This window comes from Amblyomma americanum, chromosome 1 (assembly GCF_052857255.1).
Source record: "Amblyomma americanum isolate KBUSLIRL-KWMA chromosome 1, ASM5285725v1, whole genome shotgun sequence".
Taxonomy (NCBI): Eukaryota; Metazoa; Arthropoda; class Arachnida; order Ixodida; family Ixodidae; genus Amblyomma; species Amblyomma americanum.
This window is the reverse complement of record NC_135497.1, coordinates 506353814-506360940: the sequence shown is the minus strand read 5'-3', so window position 1 is coordinate 506360940 and position 7127 is coordinate 506353814. Positions and strand designations below refer to the sequence as shown.

The 7127-nt window shown below is 53.8% G+C and overlaps 1 long non-coding RNA gene across 1 annotated transcript; it reads left to right on the top strand.

Moving 5' to 3' along the window:
* The first annotated feature begins 3291 nt into the window (after window positions 1-3291).
* Window positions 3292-5594, top strand: LOC144106618 (uncharacterized). The gene is made up of 3 exons (XR_013309064.1): window positions 3292-3446; window positions 3919-4012; window positions 5273-5594. It is a non-coding gene; the product is annotated as an uncharacterized LOC144106618 (long non-coding RNA).
* The last annotated feature ends 1533 nt before the right edge of the window (window positions 5595-7127 follow it).

Here is a 7127-nt window from a genome sequence, read left to right as displayed (position 1 = left end):
GGTTTGTGATCCATCCTCGAAGAAACGGACGACTATTGAAATTCTACTGCATCCACGCTCAGGACGACATCGTTAGCGAAGAGGGCCTTCAGCGCCGAAGCCCGACGGCGTGCAGCTTCTGCCAGCAACCGCTCGAGCCCAACTCCGGAGCCACTCCATCGCCCCCATGAAGTCGTCGGCACGTAAGCTCGGACGCCCCAGCCTCTTATGTATAACCTTAACCATGTGTAATTATTGAATATACCTGTTTGTTTAAACTGAGCCATACGGTGTCTCTTTGCCTCTCCGTCCCGTGTGGACCTGCGCATTATGGGGGTCATCACAATATTGTGATTCTCGATTGGAGGAGGTACATCAGGATGGGGATGGGGGAAATATGGGAAAGCTCTGCCCGGTAATTGCCTCCTTGTAAGGGGTCACCTCAACTGGGCTTCGCTGGGTAGGGGGATTGATAGGGTAGAGGGAGAAAGGAGGCGGGTCTGGGGTGGAGAAGGGGCACTGGGGGGGGGGGGGGAAGACAGGCCGGTATGCCGGCATGCCATATGGGGCGTCCATATCAACACCTGGGCAACGCGGCGCCCGCGTGCGCCAGCGAGGAGCATCCCCAGTGCAGACGGCGGCGAAGTGTTCGGCTGGCTCCGAGGTCCAGACGAATCCGGGATGGGGGGACAGCCGTGGTTCCTGCCGTCCACAGTTGTCACGGGCGGCCGTGTCCCACCTCGGGAGCCGAGCAGCTAGAGCCGCTCACAGGGAGCACACACAGACGCACACGGGCACCAGAGTCACCATCATGCGCGTCAGAACGGCCAGAGGGGGTAGCCAGGTGTCTGTCAGGCCTGGCGGAGGGGTAGAAGCGGGCGCCGCTGAGTACGGATTAGCGCATCTCGGGGCGCGCACTGCAGGAGTCGACAACGAGCCGCGCACCGCTGGCCGCGCGGCGCGACCGGTTCGGCTGCGGTGGGCGGGGCCTCCGAGTCGGGCGGGCGCGAGGGGAGCGACGCGCCGCGGGCAATCGGGGAAGGGCGGCGGAGACGGCGGATGCTGGAAAATGATGTTTTGTGAGCGTCAGGAGCGGCGATGCGGGAGCAGGCGGCGGCGGAAAGGGGCAGATGGGCCCAGGGTTCTATTTGGGGAGACAGCCATGCGCTCTGCCACCCTCAGTGCACACAGGCGCCCGCACCCGTCTGGGGACCACCCCCATGCAGCCGAACCCGCAACGCCACAGCCGCCGCACACACCGTCCGTCTTCACAACACAGAATCCGACCCGATGCGGCCTCGCCAGTAGTCTCCCATCGTGCCGACTAAAGGCGGGGGCGGAGGTCGCACCTGCCAATAAACTTCAGTAGGTGCCGAAGTGCTGTGGTCTGGCTCACGGGGGGGGGGGGGGGGGGGCAGCAGTTGATCCAGCGTGTTGCAGGGCAGTCCCAGTGTTCACCATACGCCTGCCGCAGCGCCAGTCGCTCCCGCGAGGAAGCTGGGCACGTGCACAAAATGTGCTCGAGGGAGTCGGCGCTCCCGCACAGCGCACACAGCACCGCCGGGGGATCACGGTGGCGGCGGAGGCGATCCGACGTCCAGCCGGAGCCGGTGCGCAGACGAAGGAGCAGGACGTAGTCGGCTCGCGCGAACTTTCCTGTGTTGACCATTGTGAAAGGTGCCGCCGAGGCCACTCGGTGGACAGGGAGCAGGCGCGTCACAATGCGGCGCAGAGCCAGCCTAGCGCTGTCATAAGGGGTGACAATGCGCGACAGCGGGACAGTTGGGTGCAGCGCAACACGGGCCAGTTCGTCCGCCGCCTCGTTGCCCTCTATACTCATGTGGGAGGGGATCCACTGCATGGCGATGTTGCATCCACGAGCCCCGAGTAGGTGAAGTTTAAGGGCTGCTATACGCAGCAGGCGAGAGCCTCTTTCGGGGTTGTGGAGTGCCTGCAGGGATGCCAACCCAGGGCTGCCCAGACACCCCGTCCTAGCGGCAGCCATCCACCTGGGCATCAGCACCGAGGAGCTGGCTGAGCGCCTGGCGCTCCAGTTCGTCCCCGCTGCAACACCTGCACGGCCAGATCTTGCGCTGCCCCCTCCCCCTGCTCGTGTCATCTCCGAGCAAGTTCAGGGGCAGATCCTCGCGCTATGCGAGGGCGCTCTAACCATCCAAGAGCTACAATCTGCCCTATCAACGCGCAAACGCAACAGCGCACCGGGGGAGGACGGCCTAACATACCAAATGTTGCGCAACCTGGACGTGCCGCAGCGCAAGACTCTCCTCGAGTCGTTCAACGAGGTGTGGACGAGCGGCGCACTCCCAGACACCTGGCGAACAGCGGTCGTCATCCCCGTCCTCAAGCGGGGCAGACAGAGGAGGCTGCTCACATCGTACCGCCCCATATCACTCACCTCCGCCGCGGTGAAGACCATGGATGCAATGGCACTGGGCCGGTTTAATTGGATCACGGCTGCCTGCGACGCGCTCCCCCCGCAGCAGAGCGGTTTCCGCCACCTGCGCAGCACCGCGGACTGCCTCTCCGATGTGGTGGCCACACTCGAACAGGCTCGCGCCCTCGGAGAGGTGGCCCTCCTCGTGCTGCTCGACATAAAGAGCGCTTTCGACTGCCTGCCCCACCGGGCCATCATCGACGCCCTCGAAGTGCTGGGCGTCTGCGGCCGCCTCCACCGCTTTCTGCAGGCCTTCCTGCAGAACCGCTACATGTGTGTCCGCGTGGGAGAGACCATCAGCTGCCGGCACTCGGTTCCGTGTGGCGTGCCCCAGGGCAGTGTGCTGAGCCCTTTTTTATTCAATCTTGTGCTCGCGCAGCTCCCCAAGTGCATTCCACCTCGCGCGCGGGGCCGAGTGCGCATCGCAATCTACGCGGACGACATCGCGGCCTTCACACGGGCGCCCACCTGCCACGGCCGTTCTGCCCGCATCCAGATCCAAGAGACCCTCGGCGCCATCGCGGACTACCTTCGGGGAATCGGCCTCGCCTTGTCGCCGCAAAAGAGTGAGGCGCTGATGGTGCATCCGAGCTAGGGAGCCTACATGTCGCGCCCCCTCCCGGCTTAGGGTGGTGACTTCCTTTGACACAGCACATGCCGCCTCCCGCTAAGACCCATGTTGCCAGCGCGTGTGTTGTCATGGTTACGGGAAGACGCCGCGCCATCTTGTTCCCCGCCGTGCATAGGCGCGCATTAGCTGCTGCAGCAGTTGCGTCTTCATCGCCGTTCATCGTTGAGTGGGACAGTCATATGTTGTCGGTTGTTGCACTAAGTGCGCCAGGAAGCTTACGCAGCAGCAATGCCCGGGTGTTGCGTTCCGCAGTGCTCGAACCACTGCAGGAAGGGCACACGGATGTTTCGTTTCCCGGCTGACTCCAACCGAAGAAAACGTTGGCTGGCACAAGTAAAGCGAGACTGCTGGGAACCCACTGCTGCTTCTCGCATATGTTCTGTGAGTACCGTACCTTTTTCTCTTTTGTTACCTGCTCGCTTGTTATGTTTGGTGTACTGTGCTTCACGTTTACGATAATTAAACCACGGCCGCCTCGAACGGCGTGCGCGGCGTGGGTTTGATAACAGGCTACGCATTGCGGGCGTGGGTGCAATCTTCTCGTTAGTTTTTAGATGCGCTGGCGGCGTGTCTCGAGCACCAAGGGCGAGAAGCAACGGTTCGCATTCGCCCTCGCTGACTGTAATTCTCACGCGAGTGCACTCACGATATATTGGCGCCCGATATATATTGGTGCCGATATATTGGCACTATAGCCTGGTAAAAGACAGCATGTGAAAACATTACAGCAGGTAGAAACAGCTCTGTAGTTGTAACGCTAGTCATGTTCCGGTTTGCAGCATTTGTCACAGTTATGTGCAGGTATGAATATACTTCTTGATGCTTATGAAGTACTTGCTGCCATTCATTTCAGGCACATTTTGAAGAAACAAGTTTCGAGCAAAACAGACAGGATGGCTTAAAGAAGCTAAGGCCAGATGCGGTTCCCACACTTTTTACTTATCGAGGTAAGCTTCTAATTTTGATCCATCTCTTAAATACAACTCTGCCTAATTCATATGAAATGTTTGCAAAGAAATTTGTCTACACGTATACGGTAGTGCTGTGGTTGCTTTGTGCAAGCTCAAAAATGTGCGCTCATCTGCTTTTAGAAGGCTGCAAAGAAAGGTTCATCACCATCAGCATTTCAAGGTCCATAGCAGGACGAAGCCTATCCTACTGACTTCCCTTTAACCGGTTCCTGTGCCATCTGTGGCCACATTATCCACACAAACTTCTTGGTCTATTGATATGGCTTTTATATCCAAGCATTCCTACAGCGCATGTTTGCATCAGCATCTAGATCACTAGCTAGAAATTTGTTGGGATCCATGCAATTCATTTCTTGTAAAACTAAATCGCGGGCATAAAAAAATATGTATATTGCATGTTATTGTAGGATCATGCATTCGAACAGCACCTTCAAACATAAAATCACCTTAAGCCGTGTTTTAACGGCTTCTGCATTACCTCTGGCTCATTTTTCACTGTAGATTGAAAAAAAAATGAATGAATGACAATTGAAATCTTCCGTGTAAGCCATAAAGGTATAAAGTATGGCACTAAACAAAACTTTTGCCACCTAACTCTCTGCCTACCCCTACTATATTTGCTTTTCTTGAACACCCACTGCTTCCCTAAGGGACTACTGTTTATCTTCTCTACACATTGAATGCACTCATATATATGATACTAAGATCCAAAACGTAACACACAGATATAGCCTTGTATTCAAAGAGCACAAGGCCACCTATAGTGTGTTTATACTTTGTATAGCATCGTTTTTTCTTTATAATTCACCCGACGCCTGCGAGAAAGGGGGCGTCTAGAATCAAACAAATATCCTAAAGCAGACTGCATACTGTGCTGTCTCATTTGTTCTATGTCACCTGGCACAGAAGCTAAAATGGCAAAATTCAGGACGATTAGTAATTATAGTTGCATCAATGGTACCTCAGCTGCTAACACAACCTGCTGTTGAGCACAATTTTGCACGACTGAATCATTGCCAGTTGTAGCATGCTTTCCGACGCTGTTAAATATGCACTGGCGGTAAGAAATCTAAAGCCCCCCAGTACAGCTTTGGGATCTTAAAACCCAACTGATATTACTACTCCTGAAGTTTATTTGGAAGTTTTATGCAGGTACTAGGTTGCTCTTCTGTAAATGCAGAATTTCTGCAGTTCTTGAGTGTAGTGCTACCCTATTGACTGAATTTTTTATTTCAGCCATCCCGAAACACCGGAAGCCTCCGAAGAAGCGGTCTTGCTTTCGTCCGGCCACGCCAACGCAAAGCCCAGTACTTGACCCCACTGGAAATGAACCATGTGGTAGTGCTGCTCTAGAGCCTGTCTTCGCATCAACAGCCGAACAAACACAAGACTCGGCTGTGAGTGACAGCATGAGTTCCCAGGACACTGTCAGTCCACTACAATGTGCTCAGGTACCAGGGTATGATCTACCTTTAACAACCACCTTGCTGCCGCCCAAAGCTGTCGACACTGTTATCTATGCAGACAGCGTTGCCCATTCCTTTCTGAGAACAGATAAAGCCAGTGGAGAAGATTCCACTGATGCAAGTCGACTTCCTCTGCCCGCAGCTTCACCCATGGAGGCCGAATCCTTAAGCGCTGAAAGGTCACAGCATAGTAATGAGCGATCAAGTAAAAAAATACCTCAAGCTGCATTCACACTTGGTTCAAGTACGGCTTCAACTGACTTGTCTCTTCAAAGACAGAATGCTGAGCTGAGAAAGAGAAATAAGGACTTGGCCCAAAAGTACAGAAACCTACAGAGGCTTCACGAGCAAACAAAGAGAAAACTGCGCAGTCTTGTAAAGACGTCACAGTCGCCACAACAAAAAATGATAACCTTGGAACAATTACCGTTCCTCAAACACGACCAGAGAAGGGCTTTGACGGTGAAAACTACGAAGGGCCTTAAGTGGTCTGAGAAGACTATTCGAGAGGCCCTTCAAATAAAGCACGCATGTGGAACAGCAGGCTATGAATTATTAAGATCATTATCATATCCACTGCCATGCAATAGGACATTAATACGAAGGCTTCAAAATATTAAATTTTTGCCTGGAGTTCTTCATGAAGTTTTTAATGTCCTGAAATCCAAAGTAGCCACAATGCAAGACATAGAAAAAGACTGTGTGCTCTTCATGGATGAGATGGAAATCTCCCAAGGATTTGACCACGATCGCTCGCTTGATTGCTTTTTGGGGAGCACTACATTGCCGGTGTCCGCTACAGATGTTGCCAACCATGCTCTTGTGTTCATGGTTGGTGGCGTGAACACGAGATGGAAACAGGTTATCGCCTATCACTTCACTGGAAGGTCGATAGATGGCTCTATTTTGAAGGACATTGTGTTCCACTTGATTGAGCTTTGTTTTCAAATCTCGCTTAGAGTGCTTGTTGTCACAAGTGACATGGGAGCTGCCCACCGTGCAGTTTGGCGCCTGCTTGGCTTGTCCAACCACAGAAACTCACAGACTGTCTGCTGTATTCCGCACCCGCACCTCCGTGGCAGGCAACTATTCTTTATGGCTGACCCCGCCCACGTCTTGAAGAACATCCGTGCCCAACTACTCCGAGTGGGAGAATTCACTCTGGGTGAAGAAACTGTTAAGGAACAAAGTCTTCCTTCTGGCACTGTCAAGGTGGAGCATGTTGAAGCAGTGTTGAAGTACGACTGTCAAAATGAGCTGAAGATTGCAAATAGGCTGTCGGAAATCCACATCAGCAGTGGACATTTCACTACCATGAAAGTGAACATTGCTGTGCAATTGTTCCGTGAGGCTCCTGCTGCTATCCGATATTTAATCCAACAAAAAATTTTGCCCCCCGAAGCAGAGGCTACAGCGTGGTTTTTTAACCTCGTGAGCAGGTGGTACACCCTTATGTCGGCCAGACATCCGGTTGTTGCTCTGAGCGATATAGATCCTTCAAAGCATAAAGAGGCCACTGCGCTTTTGGAACTGACGTGCAGCACTTTCCGTCAAATGAAAATGGGAGCAACGGCACATTGGAAGCCTTCACAAGCTGGCCTTCTGGCATCGACCACTGTTGCTCT